The 25,126-nt window shown below is 47.4% G+C and overlaps 1 protein-coding gene across 1 annotated transcript in view; it reads left to right on the plus strand.

Moving 5' to 3' along the window:
- Positions 1-25,126, plus strand: part of LOC144169649 (uncharacterized) — an 82,684-nt gene that overhangs the window by 5,554 nt on the left and 52,004 nt on the right. The gene's annotated exons all lie outside the window — the stretch shown is intronic.

Raw genomic sequence — 25,126 nt, forward strand, 5'->3', positions numbered from 1 at the left:
TCCGTTCCCACTGTTGAGCTCATTAAAATGTTTTCTCACTCCCGGATACTTCAACGTAATACTCAAGTAAGTGCGGAAGTCCAAAGCGGATGGAAACACGGAGCTACAACTTCCGGAAGAACGACGCCGTACTTCCGGAAGGAAACCGATAAAAAGTGAAAGAGAGCTGAGCGCGGCGGAACGAAAGCATGGCCCGCGAAACTTCTCAAACACTAACCGTTTGCATTACGAACTGCAAAACAAACATTGTGGTACATTTCTTAAGGGGGGGGGGGGGGGGGGGGTGCACAGGTCAGCGACATATTCCCTACGAAGAATCAGTGCTTTGAAGTGGCTGCTCCTTATCATGGGCAGCATTCACGCTTGCATGCACGATGTTTAAAAAGAACACCTAAGGAGAAAGTAAACCTTGTGTACTGTGAAAGTACTGGCGTTTGGTAACTTTCTCAACTCCATCGCAATACCGGACGGTGTTTTTTTCCCAGGAAAATGAGATACAGTCGAACCTCGTTATAACGAAGTAATGTCAGGACAGTAATTCAGTTCGTTATATGCGATATTCGTTGTAACGTTAGAGCTAAAAATCGGTTCAAACCAATCGGTAACCCGGCTCCCTCAAAAATCCTTGATACAAAAACGCTTTATTTTAATCTTGGAATCTACTATAAACATGGTAACCCTCACCTTTCTCCTTGTGGCATTTCAGGCTCAGTGAACCAGTAAAGGAAACGGGAACTTACAACAGAACAAAGTTCATTTGACAAAACAGGCCTGCGTTCCTATTTTTTCGAGGAAGGATGTGATCTTTGCCAGGTGGCTATTCACAGCACTGAGCAGGATGAAGTTTCCCGGAGTGTCCACGAACAAAGGGGCATTTTCTCTTCTCCAGTTTCGGACGCCGAGAGTGTTTCTAAGTAGCTTCTCAGCCGACTGGTCAAATATTTATTCGTAATATCCTACAGTGCGCGCGGCTGTCACCGTTTCACTTTCGTTATAAAAGAATAAGTGCCATGGAAATGAAGCGTAACCAACCAAAGTTCGTATTAAGTTCGCTATAGCCGACAATTCGCTATATCAGTGTTCTTTATACCGAGGTCCAACTGTTTTGCAAGCCTAACATTTCGCGCCACAGACGTCACCAGTGACGCAATGGGGGCGATACTAAGAAAATTTGGCGCCCTTCCACTACTGTAAAGATGAAAGCTAGTTTATCTGTAGAACCCTTGTAATGGAGGCTAACTAGAACGAGTTATGTCTGGTGAATTACTGTACTGATCGAGTAAAGACGCATGTAAATAACTTCCTTAGATTTAATTCCAAATTAATTATCATACAATTCATTTTGGGATGGTGCCGGATGAGGAATTTCGTGGGCCCGGTCCACGGTGTAGCCCGGTCATAACTGCATTTTTGGTGCCCTGGTGACGATGACAATGATGATGGGTAGTGGGTCTAGACTTCGATGTTTTCGAAGATTACATGTTACGCTCGCTCACCAGTGGTAAAATGTACATAATTTTTATGTGTTCAAGAAAATGATTTCTCGGCGTGATTTTTAATAGTATTTATATTTATTATCTGGCGTACACGCTGATGTGTTTAATTGTGAGTACATCACAAATCACGATTATTCGAAGCGCCCCATCGGCGCGCATCACAAGCCAGAGAACGCAATATCATTTCATTGAAGAGACCATGCAGACAAAATATGTTTGTTTTATTCGAAGGGTTTCGTGTTTATAGTGCCCCCAGCGCTTGTACGGCAGCAAATGATGCCGTATTCACTGAGAAATTAATCAATTTAGGTTAAACTTTCGATTCTCCCGCCAAATCGTGTATTTTCGTGACGTCAGCAATGAAGTGATCGGTGCGCGTATTCAAACGAACTTCCACTGCGTCATTCGGCTCTGCAGCCTTGCTTGCCGTCAGTCGTCTCAGATGGCGCTACCATCATGGGTCCTCCATGGCTACCATACTTACCCACAGACAGATGCTCGCCATTGCTTTGTTTTACCGTATTTGCACCTGGATTGTTTTTGTTACTGTAGAAAGTAATCGTTTCGTGAAGCATAGGGGATCCTCCACAAACAGGGTCACATAAGACTACGTCACTTACGGCAATCGGTCAGTGTCGTGTAAGAAAACTCCAAAGCGGCGGACTGCTGTGCAGCTAAAACAAGCATAGTGCGCCCAGTACCACCAGCAGTGCGCATCGGTACTTCTATGCTTACGCGTATTTCGCAACTTTCATTGTTTACCGCACCATTCTTACTGCTGTAAAATGAATATGCATAACATTTAGGCGCAAATAGCTCGTTCGGCAAGCTTATGAGCCGTGCCTAATTTGCGTTTGCTTTTGCCGGCCTCAGCCAATCGCACAGCTGGACACATATGACGTCGTAGGTACTGTTGCGGAAAATGAGCTAGTGGGTCACATGGCCATCCCATTTTTTTCCTAATTACGTTGCTTATTTCAGTGAAGTTTACGTTAAAAGTGGGATCAGTATGATTCTAACGAGGCATTCTTTCGAATGATCCAAACTTGTGTTTTGTCTGCATGGCCCCTTTAAGCATTCGAGCTTCAATTGACAAACGCATAAAAGTCAACAAAACGTATATGCAGTAGCGACTTTTGAACATTGCAATGCCTGCACGAATCATATAAAATGATTGCACTCCTAAATTAATGTTTACGTTCAATGTAAAAAAGCCGTCGTGTCAGACTCAAACTTCATCACTCGTGACCAAATGAGAGCACAAAACGACTTCCTTGTGTACACTGACCAAAAACAAGCAAATGAGAGAAACTAGAACCAAGCTAAAGCGTGAACATGCCATATTTGCACGATTTTCACTCGCCCCGGATTGTAACGCGCAGGTATGTTTACTTAGAAAAATCGGAGAAAAATACTGACACTCCTTCTTCCCCGCAGATGTAAAAGACATGACATTTTGAAAGAAGATAATCTGTTTGCCGCGCGCAACTGTGGCCGCAAAAATCTTTTGTGGTTTTAATCTTGCTTATCCAACTCTTGCTGGCATTCTAACTTGAGCGGGGTCCTGGTCGGGAACATTGAAAACGTTTTAGATTTCTGCAATGGAGTCTTCAGTTCACCCGAACATCCGCGCTCAGGGCCATTGAAGCCTTGTACGAAGATAAGGCTCTGCTTTCTTTACACCAATCGCGCACTCATGTCTCGGGCACGCCTTGACTGTGCGTGATGCCGCTCGGTTACCCTTGATGTTGGCAAGTAAAATTGTCTTTCTCTTGAAGGACACTTTCTAGTCGTACGTCTTCGCAGCCATAACGACTGAAACGGGGTGTTAATTGCAGCTGCAGCAATATGTGCAGCACCTTAGGTATGCCCATCTACTAAATTTTTGACGGACTGTTTTGGATCGGATTAAGTTATATTTCGGGGGGAGTGAGTGTTCACGACGATGCTACTGGCAGTTTAATCCGAGTTTCATTTTGAACCTGATTGTAATGCGCACACAAAGTTGACGACTATGTTTAGTGAAAAAAGGTGCGCGTTGGAGTAGTGCAAATATTTATTTAAGAGGGCATCTTGCGGCTTTTCGAACTCGCAAATTCACGTATTGCTTCATCAAATGATATATTTCTCAGCACGTCTCTTTTGATAAATTCAACTTCCCTTGGCTGAGAGGAGAGCTCAAGCAGTTCTTATTAAGCAAAGCTTTGAAAAGTAGCGCCGGACTCGCAGTTTGCTACAGGAATATTTAGGTATATATAGCCTAAGAGCAATGGAGACATTTGGAAAATCGGGTATATTTTTAAAGACGATAGTCTTTCTTGGGCTACTTAAACCCAGAAATTTAGGTCTGTCTGTCTGTCTGTCTGTCTGTCTGTCTGTCTGTCTGTGACACGATTCAGCCACCCGGCCAAAGTAAAACAATGCCTTCGCAATAGTCTTATATAGTCATAGCTAAATCTGCCCGTCTAAGACCGGTGTAATGTTCATATTTGTCAACATTGTTGAAGAACAAGACATTACGCAAATATAAGACAACAAATTAATACCGAAGTGATATTTGCAGTGTTCCTTTATAAAAAATTATACATGCTTGATTTTTGCGAAATTAAATACTTCATCAACTGCAGAAAAAAAATTCACTCCGCCGTCGCCTGCTGTCGCCCGCGCCACTATAGCTTCTGGCGCCGTTTTAAAAAATCAATCGGCAACAGTTACGAAAGGTTCCACTAGATAGGTTCCACGTTCTGCTCGCAACGCACGTGGAGTAGGGAAACGCGGTTCTATAAACGTTGAAGTAGGGCGCCTCGATTCACGCGTGTCTTCGCCGTACGGCACGGCAGCGTTGGCATCGAGACACCCGGTTTGGAGCATGGAACGCGGTAAATTTAAAATGATTTAAGCAAACCTTTGGCGTCTTTATCTCGGGAGGAGCGCGACGCAATAGGAACAACATGAGATGTGAACGGGAAAGCGAAGGTAGGCATTAACTTGGCAAAAGACGATAAAGACTATCGTCTTTTGTCGACATTTGCAACGAAAGGAGCAGATACGCGGCCATTTTTTTTTTTGTTCAGAACCTAGCTCAAAACACTGTCTCACTAAAAAAAAAATTCTCGTCGTTTTAACTGCATCTTATCATTTAAGTGATTCGGTAAACTCAAAGTGAAGTTAGCGGCGCCGCTACAATCCCATGGTCATGTTTCTTGGCGGTGACTTTGGTCGGCAGCCGCCAGTCCCAGAAACAAGTCCTAAGCGCCTTATGGCCGGGTGAAAAAGCGCCGCGGTGAGGCGCCACTGCTTCTTCCGCTTTCCTTACTTCTAGCAGAGTCCGAAAAGCATTGACGGACTCTGCTTCTAGGTTGTCCGTTGGAAGTTTGCGTCGAAATTTCTATCACTGTTATTGGGACTAAACAGCCTTTTGAGTGAACAGAACTTGTATTTTGTTTTCGTGGCAGTTTCGTGAAAAGCTTCTCCTAATCCGTACTTTCCTCTCGTTTTTATTCCGCCGTATCGTGTCACTGGTCCTTCGGGTTCCCCTCCAACACGAATGACATTTCCCTAGGCCGTTCCGCTTGTATCGATAAAAGAAAACTTCCGGTGCTGACTCCTCGCGCGACCGCCTCGCTATGACCATGACATTGTAACTAATGCCGTGCGAGTGGCTGAGATGAAGTCGAGAAAACAAAGCTGACTTCGTGATGAGGTCATCTGCACGGCCATCTGTGGTGCTGTACTGGCGGCGCAAGTGATTTACGGATACCATACGAAACGTTGCTTTCTACTATATATCCAAAACCCCGGGCCATCTCCACTAACGTGGAACCTGAGGAGGGGCAAACGATGCAGTGTATAAGTGTATCGGCCATCTCCACTAACGTGGAACCTGAGGAGGGGCAAACGATGCAGTGTATAAGTGTATCAAAGATTTTAAGCCTCTCTTGACACGCGGCGCGCATATTGGGCTCCGGAGAAGCGCCGGTGGGAGGAGCAATCCGGGCGCTTGTTTGAGGTGGTGGCGCCCTCTCGTGCGTCGAGCCGGACTTAAGCAATTAAATCAGAGAGACTGGCCGTAAGTTGACTGCGTGTCACACGCCGCAGCATGCGTTCTAGCGCGGGCGCTGGAAAATGAGTGTCCTGGTGTGTTCTTTTAGTACGCGTACGTTCTTGCGCGAGGAGTTGGAAAACGAGTGTCCCGGTGTTTTAGTACCGTGATTACATGAGAGGACAGGAGACGCGGACAGCCCCTAAGGTGCTTTGCCCCTACAATCGCTTGTTCACCGTACCAAGTCACGTTTGCTGCTATTGGCGGTGAGATGTTTGAGTGGCGCCCCCTGGTCGGCTTAGCGACTCGCGCCGCTGTCGTCTGCTACACTCCGCTTGTGAGGGGCAACAGTGCATGGGCTAGATATCGCCCGCTTTAATGATTTAGTGCATTAAAAAGCGTATTTTCAGTAACTAAGTTATTTTGTCAGCTTCTGACACCTCTGACTAATTTCAAGCTGTATCCCGCACAAGTCTGCAACACACGAGGAGAGAGAGAACAGCTTTCTTCAGAGCATCGGTCAAATGATCGTGTGTAACTCGTCCTTTCTAGCTTATTTGCGAGGTGCAGTGCTCAGAGCTCCTAGATAAGTATCCAAACGCGCACGCTTCCCTAGAGTATTTTTGAGATTCTCTGCTACGCATCAAGCAACGGGCCCTTACACGCGCATCGCACAGCGGGAAATAAAAGGGATGTCTTCTATGTATTTTGTTGTTGTTGACTTGAATAAGTTAGGTGTTTTTACTGTGCCCAACGCATTACTTTTTCTGCACCGTCGCAAACGTCTTATTAGGAAGTTTGGGGGTGTTTGGGAGGCTCAAAACGCTCGCGTGGATATTTTATTCAGGCTGTAAGGCATAGAGTATCTTCTTCAGGAATTGGCTTTCATAATGGCTGCGTGCAAGAAGGTGCATATCAGCAGCATGTGTTGTTTATTCACATGCAAATGCAATGAAGAGGTTTCTGCTACGCCTCTGCGAAACGGCGCAGACGACGTTGTCCAGAGTACTAGAAGGAGGCTTTTGTGCCCCGAATGTCTATCGTAACCATCGTTATCATAACGAACTGACTCTTAACCCGCACAGTTATGACATGATTACGGTGTTGAAGGCTTGATATAATACTCGCTATCGAACGCAATAAATAGTATACGCGCCGGCTTCCAGTACAACAAGAATCGAAACCGATGAATATGTACAAGCAGCTCTTTATTGTTTTCCAAGCCTTTAGGGCGTAAAGAACAAATCCTGGCCTATTCGGGATGACGTTCTATAAATTCAAGAAAATTACACTTACGCTGTTGTCCTGTACTGAGGACCCCGGCCACTAACCGGCTCGATTTCACTGTTAGATAAAGTTTTCTCTTCCTCCTCCTCTGCTTGTGTGCACTTTTACTGTAACGCATATCTGAATATACGAAGATATAGCCGCGGGAAATGTACCGAGATATGCTTCCAGGTCTAAACAAACATCGCCTTACTGTATTTTTACCGCACACGTGACTCGTTTTGCTCAATACGTCTCCGCACTCGATAGAGGCCTGGTAAAAAAAAACCAACACGCGCCTGTACACACAATAGGTTATTTGGAACTCAACCTACATTTTTTTTTGCCGCCCATCGTGCATGTCAGAATACTTGCATGCCATGACAACGTAAAGCGAGGTGATACAATACTTTCGAGCTTTCGGCAAGGTTGCAAAAACTGTTTTACCTTATAAATTAAGAAAATTGCGCGAAATGGACAAACAGAGGAAGGAAGACAGACAATGCGCAACTCACAACTCCTTCCTCTGTCGATTTAGCGCAGTTTTCATAATTCATAATCTACGAACAAGCCCAACAGCACATTTTACTGAATGTTTTGCCTTACATACGATTACCGCGAATCGTAATGCCTTCTTCCAAAGCCGACAGCCCCGAAAGCCTGAGAATTTGTTTTCGTATTGCATTTTCGCTGTTGTCCGTTATTAGCAACTGATGTTCCCTTTGTTCGAAAGATTGCTGCATACAGAAGCTGACGCATAGCTCCGGCTCTTCGCGTTCCGCACAGGACCGGCTTCGCAACTAATGGGGCGACGCCGGCAACGTTTCTTCTGGAGCGGTATCAAAAACTATACTTTAAATCACGCTCTCAGCTAGTGTACGTGGTTTTAAGTCTTATTATCATAAAAAGTTACGCACAAAAAAGTCTGGTGCGGACAAGCATCAAAAGTAAACCTAGCGCAAAGAAACAGCAGGGTGAGCCCGAGTGAAGCAGACGACAAATGCGAGAATCCCTAAGCTGACGTCACGGAGGCGCGATTCGCAGCGCCGCCCGTGGTCGCGCTCACCGCCAATAGCAGCGGCATTGTCTGCCTGTCGCTCATTTTGTTGCCTACCATAATCGGAATTTCGCCACTGTCATTCACATGCCTTCCTTTTTAGCCGCCTGCACTGGTCAGCCTCGACTCTACTACGCGTACAAGCGGCGGCGGTGTCCACAAGACTGGTCGAGGCACAGTCAGATGGCGAGCCGGGCTTCGACTTGTCGTCTCCTCCATTAATGCACCACCAGCGTTGCCAAACCGCTCGTTCCACCCTCTAAAACGGTGTGGAAAAACGAAACCGAAACTCAAAACGAAGAGCTTGGTTCGGCTAGATAGCAACACGCCACCGAAAGAATCCAAGTCAAGAGAAGACCCTGGAGAAGAGGAGAAGACGAGAGGGGAGAGAGAAAGGGAAGATGGCGCGAACGGAAGCCTAACAAGAGGCACGGTTATTGTAGCTCCTTACAACCGTTAAATAAATAAGTGTTTGTGTCTAAACGACGTCTCCTACCTTCAACGATTCCCACAAAAGAAAAGTTGGTGCCGAAACCCGGGAGGTGGGAGGCCAGGACACTGCATCTCGTCACCTAACGTAAGAACAAAGAACCGCCTGGGAAGAACGCTACCAGCCCAGCTCCGCGGATTCAACGGTGACGCCCACAGGAGCCATGGAACGACTGAAGCAAAAACGCGCAGCCGTGCGTTCACAGGTGACGAAACTTCTTGCCGAAACTGACGCATATATCGAGAGCCAGGAGAAAAACGAAAAACATTTGAAAGTTTTATTAGCGCGGATTTCCGCCATTCAGGCTCAGCTCAACGAGGCAGACGCCGCCATTGAACCACGCATACCCGACGAAGAGGCCGAGCAAAATTTCGCCCGAACATTGGAGTACGGCGACAAGATCGTAACTTACATCGCTATGCTCAAGCAAGAGATAAACGATGCTCGCGAGAACCGTCCACCCAGAACAGAAACCACGCCATCCCAACAGAACGAGAAAGCAGGGGCACCGCCCTGTAAAGTGAAACTACCGAAGCTCGATCTGCTCAAGTTCGACGGAAAGAGCGTTAGCTGGCAGGAGTTCTGGGAGCAGTTTGACCAAGTTATCAACGCCAACAGCGAACTCACGGTGTTGGATAAGTTTGGCTACCTCAAGGCAGCAGTGACAGGAGACGCGGCGAGTGTCATCAAGGGCCTTCCTCCGACAGCACGATGTTACGAGGACGCCTTGGAGCTGCTCAAATCTCGTTTCGGCGACGAAGAGGGGCTTATACAGGCGCACATGCGGAAGCTCTTGAGCGTCCCGCCGGTGAGGAGCGCGGACGACGTGAGGGGCCTCCGTCGGTTATACGATACCCTCCTGTCTCACATCCGAGGCTTGGAAGCGCTTGGCCAAAACCAAAACACATTCGAGGCGCTTCTCTTCCCCGTGGTACAACGTTCCCTGCCGAAGGAAATACTACTCGACTTCAACAGAACAACTGCAAAAGAACAAGCGGCAGAAAGTTCGGTGCAGCAGACTCTACTGCACGAAGCAACCCTGGTTACAGAGGATGCACACGAAAAATCATCAGAGAAAAGTGCAACAAAAGGAGCGACGGTGTCGTCCCTTTCCCGACTGATTGCCTTTCTGCGCATCGAAGTAAAAAGCCGCGAAGGTTTAGAAGTGCAGCCAAACGTGGATGCAAAACCGCACCTTCCCGGAGCTAAAAACGACCACAAGAATGTTTACAAACCGCACAAAGGAGGCAATCCGAAGTCATCGGTGGCGACACTGCACCAAACAACGAAGACTGATGCCTGTTTCTTCTGCACAGAAAAGAGCCACGAGACTGCGGCTTGTTGCGCTGAAATCAAGCTGGAAGAAAAGAAGAAAAGGCTCATGGCAGGAAGACGATGCTTCCGCTGCACAAGACCCAACCACCGCTCAAATGTGTGCAGGAGTAACGTCAAATGTGCAAAGTGCTCGAAACGACATGCCACAACGATGTGCGACCCAGAATTCACCGCACCAAAGGCACCATTGAGCACCAGCAGCGTGACCACCGCTCCAGTGAATTTGGAGTCCTCAACGAACGAAGCCGCCAGACCGGTCGTCTTACTACAGACGGCAACTGTACATTGTGCAGGAGCCGACAATGCCACCTCACTTCGAGCTCTCTTCGATGGTGGAAGCCAACGCTCGTTCATCACAAAGAGAGCATCCAAAAAACTCGGGTGCAAAGTTGTGGGATACGAAGCACTAAAGGTCGGTGTGTTCGGCGGAAGTCAGTCCGAAAGAGACTTTAAGAGAGTGCTAGTTTCTGTCACGGCACAGAACAAGAAAGTTCACCACCTTGAAGTTTTGGAAACCGAAGTGATCTGCGACCAGAAGGTTCCAATTCCAGAAGCCCACCTGCGAGATCTCATGGGATCAGAGGCTGTGGCTGACCGTACAGGTGACCAAGATCAAGGGGATATTGACCTCCTTATTGGCTCAGAACATTACTGGGATCTTGTGACCGGAAGATCGAAGGCTTTGGATGGAAAACTCCGAGCAGTTGAAACAGCTTTTGGATGGTGCATACAGGGCCCAGTTGGAACGAGAGTCAGGGAAGCACAGTGCATGCAAACAATTGCACTGAAGGTGTCACTTGACGACTCTGATGCCTCGAACTATTTAGAACGCTTTTGGACGTTGGAGTCGATAGGAGTAACGGACGATGTGGCCGGTTGTCCAGAACAACAACTACTTGATTCGTTTGACGAAAACATCAAGCAAGTTGGGAGTAGATATGAAGTTGCCCTTCCCTGGAAGGAAAACATCGAACTCAAAGACAACAGGGAAGTCGCGGAAAAACGCTTGGTGCAGCTAACGAACCGCCTCAAGAAAGACCCTGACCTGCTGCAAACTTACGATGACGTCATCCGACAGTACTGTACGGAGGGCGTGGCCGAGGCTGTGGTTGAAGAGGATGTGAGCAACGGACCGATATACTACATGCCACACCAACCGGTGATACGGGAGGCAAGTGACACAACGAGAGTCCGAGTGGTATTCGACGCGTCATCACATGGAAACTACGCAAAGTCGCTCAACCAAAACCTTGAAAGTGGCCCAAACCTGACAACTGACCTCGTTGGACTACTGCTTAACTTTCGAAGGCACAAAATTGCGTTAGTGGCAGACATCGAAAAGGCATTTCTACAAATCGGAATACGAGAAGAAGACCGAGACGCCTTGAGATTCCTTTGGTTCGAGACCGCAGCAGAAACGACTGAATTGAAGCCGAAAGTGCAGGCGTGGCGAATGACGAGGGTCCCGTTCGGAACAACAGCAAGTCCCTTCCTACTTACAGCAACGCTAAAGAACCACCTCAGAAGCATGGAGGGAGAGTATCCCGTCACTGCAAGAATTCTAGCGGACTGCTTGTACGTGGACGACCTCCTAACTGGAGCAGAAAATGGGGAAGAAGCCTTGAAGATTTACACGGAAGCTAATGCTATCTTCAATGCTGCCTCCATGAAACTGCACAAATGGGCAACGAACAGCAAGGAAGTGAGTGAACACATCAGCGACGGTCAAGAATCCAGGCATCTAGGTTACCTCTCGGGTGTTCTCAAGGTGCTGGGATTAACATGGAACCCCATCAGCGACGAGCTCACATTCACGCCGACAACGAGCGCACCGGCCGATCCTGGAACAAGCACGAAAAGAACTGTGCTAAAAACTACAGCTCGACTGTATGATCCACTTGGATGGCTGACACCATTCACCGTTAGAGCCAAAGCCCTATTCCAGGAACTCTGGCAACGAAACGTGGAGTGGGACGCAGTGTTACCGCAGGACTTAGACACTAAGTGGGTGCAGTGGTGTTGTGAACTGAACGAACTGCAAAGAGTGCATGTACAACGTTGCTACCGTGCTGCCACGACTGGACTTCCGCAGAAAACGTTGCTACATGTGTTCGCCGATGCTAGCCCTGTGGCCTACGGGGCAGTGGCGTACATTTGTGTTACAGATGCGGAAGGCAATACTACGTCTAGTATCCTCATGGGCAAGTCGAAGATCGCACCTATCAAGCAGCTGACACTGCCGAGGCTGGAGCTGATGGCTTGTTTGTTGGCAGCTAGATTGGGCCGATACATAACGAACAACTTGAAGGAACGACCGCAGGAGACATACTTCTGGACAGACTCGACTGTGGCCCTGCACTGGGTGACAGGCGAACCGTCCCAATGGAAGCAGTTCGTGCAGAATCGAGTCACCGAGATACAACGCATCACGAACCCTGCGTTTTGGAAACACTGCCCTGGATCTGGAAATCCGGCAGACTGCATGACCCGAGGGTTCAGCGGTCAGCAGCTTGTGGAAAGTTCCCTCTGGTGGAAAGGACCTGAGTGGATGGGGTTGCCCGAGAACTTCTGGCCGAATCACTCGCCACCCAGCAACACCTCGGCGGCAACAGATGAAAAAAGGGTTCCGGCAGTTCTCCAGGCTACAAGCTCCACGTCACAGACAGTGCTGGACATAACACGATACAGTGAAGCAGCGAGACTTCTCCGTGTAACAGCTTGGATTATGAGATACGTTCATAAGTTGCGCCATACCAGCAATGAATCTGGCTCGTTAACGACACGCGAACTGGACGAAGCCGAGAAACACTGGATAAGGCTAGCACAGCGTGAAGATCTGCAGCGAGAGATCGAATGCACACAAACAGGTGAACGTTTTCCCGCAGACTCACCACTCCGAGATATTCCCGTGTTCATGGACAATGACGGTGTGCTCCGAATCACGGGAAGACTCCAGCAAAGTGAGAAGCCGTACAACGAACAGCATCCCATCGCGTTAACAAGCGGCCACCGATTAGCGGAGCTGATCGCTCGCCGATGTCACCTTCAAGTGTTGCACGGAGGAGTGCGGGACACACTCGTACAGCTGAGAGAGAAATTCTACGTGGTGCGTGCACGCCAGCTGGTGAAAAGAATAATTAAGGGGTGCATGACCTGTCAGAGGTTCAATGCTCGTCCAGCCACCGAGGTAATCGCACCGCTTCCGCGAGACCGAGTCACCGAGGCACAACCGTTTGAAGTCACGGGTGTCGACTTTGCGGGACCGCTTCTGGTCAAAGGAGAGAGCGCAATGCACAAGTCGTATGTTACATTGTTCACTTGTGCCGTAACCAGAGCTGTTCATCTTGAGCTCGTAAGAGACATGTCCACTGAATCGTTCTTGATGGCACTCAGGAGATTCATATCCAGGAGAGGAATCCCTCGAGTCATATACAGCGACAACGCCATGTCTTTTAAAAGAGCAAACAAAGAACTTTCGCAGCTCTGGAAGTCATTGCGCCATCCTGCAACACTTGACTTCATCTCAAACGCACGCATTGAATGGAAGTTCATAGTTGAGCGTGCTCCATGGTGGGGTGGGTTCTACGAACGCCTCGTTGGATCCACCAAGCTTGCACTGAAGAAAGTAATTGGCTCAAGATATTTGTCATTCGATGAGCTTGCAACCGTGCTTTCGGAAGTAGAGGCAGTACTGAACTCCAGACCATTAACTAACCTCTATGACGAGGCTGGGGAACCGAAACCACTATGTCCTTCCCTGTTCTTGACGGGCAAACGACTGACCACGCTACCAAGTGTGGGGATTAAGGATGACAATATTGACGACAGCCTGCACAAGCTTTGGACCCGTCGACAGCTGGCCATCAAAGCCTTCTGGCGTATATGGACCAAGGAATACTTGGCAGAGTTGCGAAATCTCCACAACGGAAAACGACGCCAAGGGAAAATCCTTGCGGTTGGGGACTTGGTTCTCCTTCGAGACTCGCAACTACCCCGGCAGCAATGGAGCCTTGCAAGAATCCAAAAGGTGTTCCCAGGACGAGATGGAAAGATCCGATCGTGCATCCTGAGAATGCCCGGAGGGTCAACGCTCAAGCGACCGATACAGCTAGTGTACCCATTGGAAATTACGTAGCAGTAAAAGAAAATGACTTCCGTCATTTTGGGGGGGAATGTGTGGAAAAACGAAACCGAAACTCAAAACGAAGAGCTTGGTTCGGCTAGATAGCAACACGCCACCGAAAGAATCCAAGTCAAGAGAAGACCCTGGAGAAGAGGAGAAGACGAGAGGGGAGAGAGAAAGGGAAGATGGCGCGAACGGAAGCCTAACAAGAGGCACGGTTATTGTAGCTCCTTACAACCGTTAAATAAATAAGTGTTTGTGTCTAAACGACGTCTCCTACCTTCAACGATTCCCACAAACGGCTCTCTCCACGAGCTATCTCTTTTCTCTGGTTCTAGTATCTTCTTTCGCTTCCTTTGTGGTCAGATCGACTTGTGTTTCCGTTGTGTTGACAGATCGACGCGAAAATTGTGCCTACACGCCCCATCTATTGCTATCGTAAAACAAGCCGGGTCGTTTCCCAATGGTTAGGATATCCTCTTTCGAAATAGCTGGGGATAGTGTATTCGCCAGTAACGCCAAATGTATCTTATTTCTGACTTCTATTTTCAGATGCCCATTCACCCTCAAATCAACTTTCAAATGTAAGAAGCGTGTTGGGTAGTTTAAATGCCTTTAATTCCAAATGACATCGGGCGTGATGTACGCCTCTAACCATAGCTGATTCTTTTTTGCAAACGTGTTTGTTCCGAGAATAACCGCTGTAACAGACTTAGCGCACAACCTTCCTGGCATCTTAGGCAGCGAATAGAGGGTGGTTCGTGGACCGGTGCCATTGGTCTTCTTATCGATGTTTGTGTTTAAAAACCACAAAACCTAAAGGCTGGGTGGTTTTGTCTTCGTATTTTTTTTCCCTTTCTTTCTCTGGTACATGACAGGTCACTGGCCACTTCATCTCACGTTTTTTCTATCCTCCCACCGCTGCGTTTACGTTCGCGGCGTTTGCGGCCTGCTCTTTCTCCGAGGCAGCCGAATCCGTGAACGCCCCGAGCGTAGAACGTTATGTAGTATGGGCGGTTTCTAAGCTTTCTTTTTTCTACACCAGATGTTAGCACATTCCTTACCGTATTTCTCTGCCTCCTTATAGCTTGAATGTGAACATCTTCGACAGAACTCTGTCTGGTTGGGTTAAACTTAAGAGGCAAATACACCAACCAAGGGCGTTTATTCAAAGCGGTCCCAACGTTTCGGAGCCAACTCGGCTCCTTCATCAGGGGTGACTATGTACGACAAGAAGCAGCGGTTATATAGGTGTCTTCTTCTTTTTCTTTTTTCTTACTGTATTCTTTCCCTTGCGCGTCGGAGGCCGTGGGCGTAGATGGTGGGAAGGGCTCCGAGGGATCTGTTCAGGCCTTGCCGGTTCCCTTGTATGTGCCAAGACTCAAGCAGTAATCTTTGTGAGTAATTCGTTTCGGTGCCAATCACCTGCGCGCCGTCAAAGTGAATCCGGTGGTCAGCTTTTTCGCAGTGCTCGGCCAATGCACTGCGCTGAGTGTCGGACTTGCGAACGTCGTTTTTGTGTTGGCGGAGGCGTTCCGGGAAGTTCATGGTCTCCCCAACATAACTAGCGGGGCATTGTGCGCAAGCAATTTTGTAGACGACCCCTTGTGATTTTTCTTTTGGCGGCCGCTCTTTAGGTCGAGGTATGAGCCGTCCAAGAGTTGACACTGGCTTGTGGGAGATGACAATGCCTTCCTTGCGAAGAATGCGGGATAACGTTTCACTCGTTCCTTTAACATAGGGGACGGAAATACGGGTGGGTATTTTTGGCTTGTACGGAAATATGGCTTGTATTCACGAGCGAGGCACGCATGCAGGCAACCATGCGAGTGCGCCGTCACTAGTCGGGCTCCGCGGGATGGCGGTACTTGTCCGTGCTAAGCACAGGATTTGTGTTGGAAGTTCCAAACTGTACTCCACCGAACGCAAAGTAATGCCTCGACTCCAATGCGAGTGCGATTAATAACGTCTCTCCTGACACCACCGTTGATAATCTGGTTGAAAGGGAGCAGACGACGCACGCCGGTGTTTTTTTTTTTTTTTTCGGCGTGGAGCGCAATGGCACAAGCCGTGCCATGTCCGTGGCGCTTCGGCCGTGTCCGTGGCCGTTTCCACTGTTGCCAAGCGAGGAAATTGACAGCTCAACTTTCCAATGAATACCACCTACAGACGGTGGCGTTAGGCATTATTAGGTGGTTTCTTAGTTTTCCTCTTGATGCGCCAACTGTCCGACATGTCTTACTGGTGTTTTTCCGCCCCTTAATTCATACTTTGGAGTTTTTTTAACACGTAAACAAAAAATCAGCGCTACGCTAGCCGTGTACAGCTCCGCTGTAAAGAAAAAAAGCTTTTCAGCATGTTTCACTACCTTGGGGTGCAATTTCTTAAAATCCAGCCTCACTGAACGGACTTGCTAAATTCCAAATGTCTCATCCGGCAGTTTAGGCTTGCCGCTGGTAAATAAGTCAGTCAATCAGTTAGTCAGCTACTTCTATTTATACACATTGATTCAACCGTTCATGCTCCAAAAGCTAAAACTAGCTGCAGAAGCTTTGGCCATTCCGGATACTCAGTTGAAAGTGGTCTCTATTTCAATTCTGTGTCCCCATCGAGCCAGCTGAATTTTACCTGAGCCTTCTGCAACACTGGAAGGCAAGCTGCAGAAATTATAGTGTCTGGGGCGCACACACTTTTTAAAAAATATATTCTATTGATCGCGTGTTACGCTATTATAATTGCAACCAACACCGGAGGTAACCTGAAACATATTTACGAAACTCCACAGCTGTTCTATAAACACCAGGCTTCTGTGAAATTCCGGGGGTCCAGACTTCGGGGAAAGGAAAATAAGGGGTTAACGACCGCCGGGGGTAATTTATTATCGCCCTAAGCAGATAAGGCCCCGTTAAGACCTTCCATAAACAGAGAGCGGGCGATTTCTTTGATTCCAAGCTGGCTGGCGCCAGAGGCGGCGCGATCAACCGAAATAATGCCCTGCAAAGGCGCTTGGCCCGAGAGAGATCTGAGGTGGACTGTTTGCGAGGGCTTACAAATTGGACTGTCAGCACAGGCGAATACTGTTGTCAGTTCGGTTTCTGCCTGCCTTCAGACTTTTTTTTTTTTTTTTTTGCCATTAAAGCACTGGGCTGTAACAAATGCTCGAGGATCTTGCGTCTCGCAGACGCGCTGTTCTGGCAAAGCGAGCATTTTCACAAGTCAGCTGCCGTGCAGAAATTTGACGAGTGTCTCGCTGATGCGCGGTGAGCCATACATACATCCCGCGGTGGTCACAAAAATTTTACTTGTTCGTGAGACTGTAATCTCATTCGCGGGAAATATGGACGTATTTATTGTGATTTTTCTTGGAAAATACGTCCATACGAGTCCAGTCCAGCATAGCCCAGATTTGCACTTCTGAGAAATGAACATTCGTTACAGACGAAATGACACATTTGGTTATTTGGTTATTCCGAAGATGTACGAAAAAATCCCTCCAGGGTTGAAAAACATAGTGTGCAGTGCGGTTTCTGTTTCATTTTATTGTGATAAAATTTGGTTTTGTCGAGCAAGATCGCTCTTTAAAGGGACAGACAACCGATTTTGTCAAGTATATGTTCTCTACCCCAAGTGAAAGGGCATCCCTTAAAGCACCTTAACGAGAAAGGGTTGTGCTGATAACGCCCTGGAATTCTCTTTCAATCGAAATTTTTAGATCTACGACCCTTCTGCGTCCTCCCAAAAATGATGCTGGCAACCATGTCATGCAGTAGTGCGGCAACAAACTTTTGTCTGTGTGCGAGATGAAAAGCGATATTTAAAAACTTGTCCCCAGATAAAAAAAGTGTGAGTCGCAGGCTTTCTTGTTCCTTTATACGTTTTTTTTTTAATTCACTAGTCTATTTTAGAGTTCCTGTATATGCTCCCTACGGGAGCAGAGTTGCGCCTTTGATTTCCATTCGCCGCTCACGACCCTATTCGCTGATCGCCGTCACGTGCACAAAAAGCATCCATGCACCGCAGAGAAGCCGGCGATGCGGCTGCAACGCCGCTGCTGCCCTCTGCTGTCGGCGTCTTTCGTACATTTTGCGGAGCTGCCATGTCGCATTCGTAGTTCGTAGCGCGAGAGCGACAAGCCGCAACACGCTAGTACATGAAGAGTATCTTTTTTGCACAACTTCAGTACGCGGTCAAGCCGACAGCCCTGAAGTCCTAGAATTTGTTTTGGTCTTCCATTTTCGCTGTTGTCGGTTATTACCAGGTTCCTTTTGTTCGAATGCTTACATGAGAAGCTGACGCCTAGCTCTATTTTGCACAGCCATATCTTCCCGATATTCGGATATGCGTTATAGGAAAACTGCACTTAAGAGGAGGAAGAGGAGGAGTAAGAGGAGGAGGGGAAAACTTTGTTTAACAATTAAATCGATCTGGTTAGTGGGCCGGGTCCTCAGTCCAGGACAAGAGAGTAAAAGTAATTTTCTTAAAATCATAGAACGCCATCCCGAGTAGAATAGGATTTGTTCTTCGCGCCTGGAAGGGTTGAAACATGCCGTGTGGCAAGAGAGAGACCTGCAATTTTTGAATACCCTTATACACTGCATGCATGGTTCGCCCCTCCCCAGGCTAACCAGATCGATTTAATTGTTAAACAAAGTTTTTCCCTCCTCCCCTTACTCCTCCTCCTCCTCTTGAGTGCAGTTTTCCTATAACGCATATCCGAATATCGGATGGCTGTGCAAAATGTTCCGAGATATCCCTCCAGGTCTTAACAAACATATATGTGTTACTATAAATTTAACGAAGACGTGACTCGTTATGCTCAATAAACCTCCATACTGGTTAGATGCCTGGTCACATCACTTTACGTTGTCAAGGCATGGAAGTTTGCCGACATGCACTATAGACTGCAAAAACTGTAGGTTGAGTTCCAAATAACCCAGTGTGTATATACGCGCGTGCTGATTCTACACCAGGCATCTAACCAGTATGGAGGTTTATTGAGCAAAACGAGTCACGTCTTCGTTAAATTTATAGTAACACATATATGTTTGTTAAGACCTGGAGGGACATTTCGGAACATTTTACACAGCCATATCTTCCCGATATTAGGATATGCGTTATAGGAAAACACCCCTAATAATAAAGCAAAGCGCGCGTTACAAAAAAAAAAAAAAAAAAAAAAAAGCAGCGACGTCGGGGCGCGCTCACGCTCCCCTCGCGCGGTGCGCACGACTCCTTCAAGCCCCACGGTTGGCTTTCCCACGCTGCTTTGGATGCTCGGCGGTCAAGATGGCGGACCTATGCGCAACTCTGCTCCCGTAGGGAGCATATACAGGAACTCTAGTCTATTTTGCACGAACGCGCCATCTGTTGGGATGGACGATAGGTAGAATCTGGCTTCACGTTGTAGAGATTGGCAGTTCGATTCTCCCCAGGCTCGCCTTTTCTTTTTTTCAATCTGCAGTTGGCGTATTTGGAAACTGAAATCGAATATTTCGGCAGAAGAAACGCCCCTGACTCACGCAGAATCGTCAAAGCTCCTTCACTGGGTCTGTTTGGGCATGGAGGCTCAGTTGGCCACACTGAGAACAACCCAGCGGCGGCGGGGGCATGTCTTAAACATTTTCAAAATAATGTTTAAAAATACATATACAATTTATTCTTATACAAATACTTGTGTTAAAAGGTTCTCAATAAGTTACTAAACTTTCAGCAGTTACAGTAGCTGCTAGGTTTGCAGGTCACGCGACCCTGGACACATAGTGTAGTGTCAAATTTCTACACTACGAACCACCACCATTCCGATTTCAGAAAGTTTGGTGCCAAATTAAAATTACTTCTGCCAATCTGTTTATAAATTGCGTGTGGTTACCGGGCTATATAAAACACGCTTTCATATGAGCTAGAGAACACATACGCGACAAAAATCGGTAGTCCGTCCTTCTAAGTTAAATGAGAACAAGAGCACATAGCGTGAGTAAGTTATGACGGCGCACTGGCAGAAATGGTGGACCACTGTAATGCAATTACAGTAATCCCTCGCTATAACGAAATCGCTTTACCCGAAATATCGCGTTATTCGAAATTTTTTTCCGGTGCCATCCCAAACGCATGCATTTTAGTCCGCATTACTCGAAGCGTACGCGGAACTGGACCGGCCTATTCGCCGCGAGCTCGACATGCAGGTGGCGACAGCGTCGCTCTGCTAGTGTGGATGCTCCGCTGAGCGGCCCGTACGAATGCACACTGCGGGCGCGCTTCGTACTTTTTTTCTCGTCGTATGTGCGCACGAAAGGTGCGAACAAGAGTGGTATGAAGTAGTTCGGTTCCTCAACGTTCAATGTATAGCATGGAAGCGGCAGTCAGTTTTCATTACTACGCCAAAAAAAGCGACGACTCATCGGGACTCTCAGAATGGCCGATGAACTTGTACGCTGTGGCTCGTAGCAAGCTCCATCTTTCCAGACTATGGCTTTGAGCCTTCAATAAAAGCATAAATAGAAACAAATCAGGAAGCCTCGATCTCTGAAATTCAGTTTACAACGGCAATCTCAATCGCTTTCATTGGTAGCATGACGCATTCTTGCAATTGTGGGATGCCCTGAAATGGTAACACTACTTAACTGCCCCGAAATTCTTTCTAAGAGCTTACGATACTTTTGTGTGTTCAAAAGGCAACATAAAATTACTGAATTTTGATCAGCGCAGATATAAATGTAACCGCTCTAACGGGTCTTTTAAATGAAATTTTAGCGACTCTGAAGGAAGGTTTGATGAATAACGGTGTCAGATCACTTATTTGCGGCTTTCGTCGCAAGTGAACTTGCGAATTGAATTGTCAACGCACGCAGTACAATCAACATCTCATGTTTAGCTAGGTTTTCGCAAAGTGACAAGCAGGTTTACAGTGTGCCAACCAAGCTTCTCGGAATTTTCTGTTACGGCTGCACTGTTGACCATTTGCGCTCCTTTTAAAATCTAACTGGTGCCTGCAACAGCGAGATGTGTTATTCTTGCGTATAAATTAGCTTACGAACCCTAAAGATGGCAATAAATGAAGTTGCGCTGTTGCAGATGTAGTAAAACATTTCCTTCTTATTTCTCGTTGCGAATCAGCGCAACGGGTTCCCGGTAACTACTTTGTTTTGTAAACTGAATATCGCCTTTGTCTTGGCATTTAATTCTTGAGGATTGGTTAAAAAATAAAATTCTGTGCATTTCTGTTTTTTTCGGGAACGTTGCAAGAGCAGCGGGAAGAGAACGCATGTAACGCGAAAAGCCAAACTATGGTTATCCGTATTACTTACAATCAAAACTACACTAGGCGTCGTGTTCTGTAGCGGTGAAAAAGCAGTACTTTAACACGTATTTTCAAAACTGATTAACCCCCCTTTGGTCCGAGATTGTCCAGGAATTGTGGCTCGCCTTTTTCAAAATTGTATTGAAAGCAAGCATTGTGGGAAAAAATTAAAAAAAAAAACAGCGAGTCATGGCACACCCCCCTCACACATGTGGCCAACAACGTGCATTATATTATGCGTTTTCTTCTCTTTCTTTAAACTTAGGTCCACCTTAAGAGGTTAAGACGTGACCATATTAGGCATTTGGTTATGCTGGGTGAGACACGTTTCTGGACAAGGTGATTCATGTCGTATTTGAAAATTATATATATGAAAATGACACACGAAATGCCACATGACAGACGCAAACTCACAACTGCTTAATTTTACCGAAAATTCCCCCCTAAATACTCTTGCGCACCCATAGAAACGTATTTTAAATAATGCGTAAAATTAGCAACTCGATACAGTTGAACAAATGTTTATTACTCCTCCTCAACGACTCTCCAAAAATGGTATTTATTTTAGAAAAGGTACGGGAAGGACACGATTTCACAGGCGCTTGAGGGTGCAAAATACCTGTCCGGTAATGTATGGGAGATAGCGCACGGGTCGTGTGCAGTGTAAATGTTTTTGTTCGTTTCTTCTTTCTATAACGACACAGCGCAATTTTACAAGGTTGTGGAATTTGCACGCGTATGCACAGGGTCTTGTCGCTTCTTACCCGTTTCGCGTACTAAACTTTTATCCTTTAAATAATCACCACGCCACCTTCAAAAAGCACCCTTCGACGTTCCCGAAACGGCAGACGACTGCACTCAACAATAAGAAAAGTGCAATGTGTGGAAGCAATGTTTATAACACGTTTCACACTCAAGCGGTGACCACGACGAAGGTGTTTCGTGGAATTAAACCAGCGCATTAACCCTCAACAGCCGCTGATTATTGCGTTTCTAGAGGAAATGCGCAAGCAGAGGTAACTATGTCATTTCTTACTGCCGAACGAGCACACATATTGGTTGTTTTGTCGTGTGCAGCACGCGTCTTGCGCCGCACGCAACGTGAAGAAGCAGACGACGCGAGAGCGCCATCCACACTAGGAGCGGTTCGTCCCGCCGCCGCCAGGGGTCGACTGTGTTCGCGCTCGGGGCGAAGCGACGACTCAGCGGCGAGTCAGGCTGTCAACATGGCGCGTCAAAGCAAGCTGGTGTTTCCCCAGTGATTTACTAGAGCTGGTCATGCTCGATTCGCGCCATCCGACTTTAGACAAACGGTCCAACTGCGTGGCAGGGTGATTGAATTTTGTCCCTAGACATTGGTCAATGGCGTGGACGCCGAGGTGCGCGGACATCGAAAATCGAACCGTGGAATTCGCGGTGTCGTCGACAACGGGACGCCGAAAAACTCTTGTTTTGCAAACTTCACGGCTGCACGCCTCGGGAGGAAATTGCCCAGTGATCATGCAAAGCCCCTAGTGCAAAACAGGTCACTCTTCATGATTGCGCTGTGTACCCACAATGAGCTGTTAATCGTGCTTTGAGCTCAACGAATACAGCCTCAAACTCGAGCGATGGCATTTGCAGCGCTTTCCAACGCGAAACTCTCAAAGCGTTCCGTGAGGCCCGCACCACCCCCTATATAAGTGGTCACTGCCTTCCCCTCCTCATTTGCTCTGAATACATTGTATTCGCTCTGAATACACTGAATACATTGTGTTTTGATTCCTAGCAGTTGTGGCGCAATTAAAGCTCATCTGCTTTTGCCTTTCTCGAGTGGTCGCTTATATCGACGTACCGCTTATAACGAAGTTTTTAGCCGTCCCGCTGACTTCGTTATACACTCTACAATAGCTTGCTCAACGGCCAACATATCAGTAGTTAGGAAGGGCTGTGCCATTCAAGATCCTCTTTTTATAAATTGTGGGCGAGGCTGAAACTACGTACGACCGTTTTGTTAACGAGGTGCTTACGGCACAAATGTCTTGTACGCGTGCTGCCGAAGGATTCAAACAAATCATGTTGTATCATGCCCTAGACCTAAGTTTGGCCTCGATGAACGCCTGTACTATTTGACAGCGTTCGGCAAGCACCCTCTAATAGCGAATACTAGGTTCCGTTAATACTGAAGAGGATGGTATATAAACAGTGCGTTGTTACATTGGCGAAGGCGTCCCCGTACCGAGCTCCGTCGCCTCCGTCATGTAGTGGTAGCGTGGTAGACGAGCGGCGCGTAGCAGAGGTGCCTCGGTGTTGACGACAAAGAACCCAGAGCAAAACTTACTGCATGTCGAGATGAACAGCGGCAATACAAGAGCAACATGGAGTCGACTGGCAGTGTGGCGCCTATCTCAATTTACGCTATTATAACAATTAGAAGTGAAACTTTTGTGAAATCTGCGTTATTGTGGAAAGTCAGGGCGTTACACGGTTCGCCATTGTCCGTATTTTTATGTTTTTGTTATTTAGTATATTTTCAAAATTTACTTCGACCAACTATCTCCATTTGCAGTATTATAACGATTACATTTGGAACTTTCGCGAAATCTGCATTATTGTGGAAATGCAGGGCGTTACACGGTTCGCCATTTTCCGTAATTATTTTATAGTTTTCTTATTTTTTAGTTTTTCAAAATTTTCTTGGACCAATTATCTCCATTTACGCTATTATAACGATTACAGGTAAACTTTCGCGAAATCTGCATTATTGTGGAAATTCCATGCATTATGCATTTTGCCATTTTCCGTAGTTTTCATATTTTTTTTTATTTTCTAGCTGTAGGGGGACTCCAATCAGATGTGATCAAGCTTGGGAGCAGGGGAACTCCACAGGGTTCAGTCCTTTCCCCGTTTCTTTTCAACGTAGCCATGATGGGGCTTCCCGAAATACTGCAAAAGATCGATGGTCTCCAACACAGCCTCTATGCGGACGATGTCACGCTTTGGGTCAGCGGAGGCAGTGACGGGCAAATTCAGGACATCTTGCAACAAGGCATTGAGGCGGTGGAGCGGTACGTAAGTCCCAGGGGCCTCAGTTGCTCCTCGCAAAAGTCAGAATTGTTGCTCTACAGGCCCACTAGTAGGGGTAGACGTACCGACCCGAACCCCCCGGTTGTGAATATTTTCGCGAATGGAACGCAGCCCATCCCCACAGTGTCCAGTATACGGGTTCTCGGCCTCCGAATACAGGCCAATGGACACAACTCGGAAACCGTCCTCGCGCTCCAAAAAAGCGTGCATCAGACTACCCGACTCATATCGCGAATCGCTAACCGGCATCACGGTATGAAGGAGCACAACCTTGTTCGATTAGTTGAAGCCTTCGTCCTCAGTAGGATAACCTACGTCACCCCTTTTCTACACTTCAGAAAGGACGAAGAACTCAAAATTGACGCCCTTATTAGACGGGCCTACAAGCAGGCCCTCGGCATCCCGATCACTGCTCCGACCGAACGTTTCGAGGCGCTGGGGCTTCACAATACCCTTAGCGAACTAATAGAGGCTCAACGGCTGGCTCAACGGGAACGGCTTAGCCACAGCCAGACGGGTCGGCATATTCTCGGCTCCCTGGGCATCAACCACCTGCGAACAGGCACTCACAAGATACCCTTGGCTCCCGAAGTGCGCGATCAAATTCACATCCCACCGTTCCCTAAAAATATGCACCCGGTTCACAATCAGGAACGCAGGCAGGCAAGGGCGAAAGCCCTGCACAAACGATTCGGAAATTCGGAGGACGTGCTGTACGTGGACGCGGCCGACTATCCGGGTCGCAATGCTATGGCAATTGCAATAGTCAATCACCAGGGCAATTCCATCAGCTCCGGGTCGGTCCGCACGAGCGAGCCGGAGGTGGGCGAAGAGGCGGCCATTGCCCTGGCAATGACGGCATCCGCAAAAATCAAATACGTGGTGAGCGACTCAAAGTCTGCTATTATAAATTACGCAAGGGGGCGCATCTCCCCAGAGGCATCTGCAATTCTA

This window comes from Haemaphysalis longicornis, unplaced genomic scaffold (genome assembly GCF_048455015.1).
Source record: "Haemaphysalis longicornis isolate Haplotype H1 unplaced genomic scaffold, Haemaphysalis longicornis Haplotype H1 scaffold_2, whole genome shotgun sequence".
Classification (NCBI taxonomy): domain Eukaryota; kingdom Metazoa; phylum Arthropoda; class Arachnida; order Ixodida; family Ixodidae; genus Haemaphysalis; species Haemaphysalis longicornis.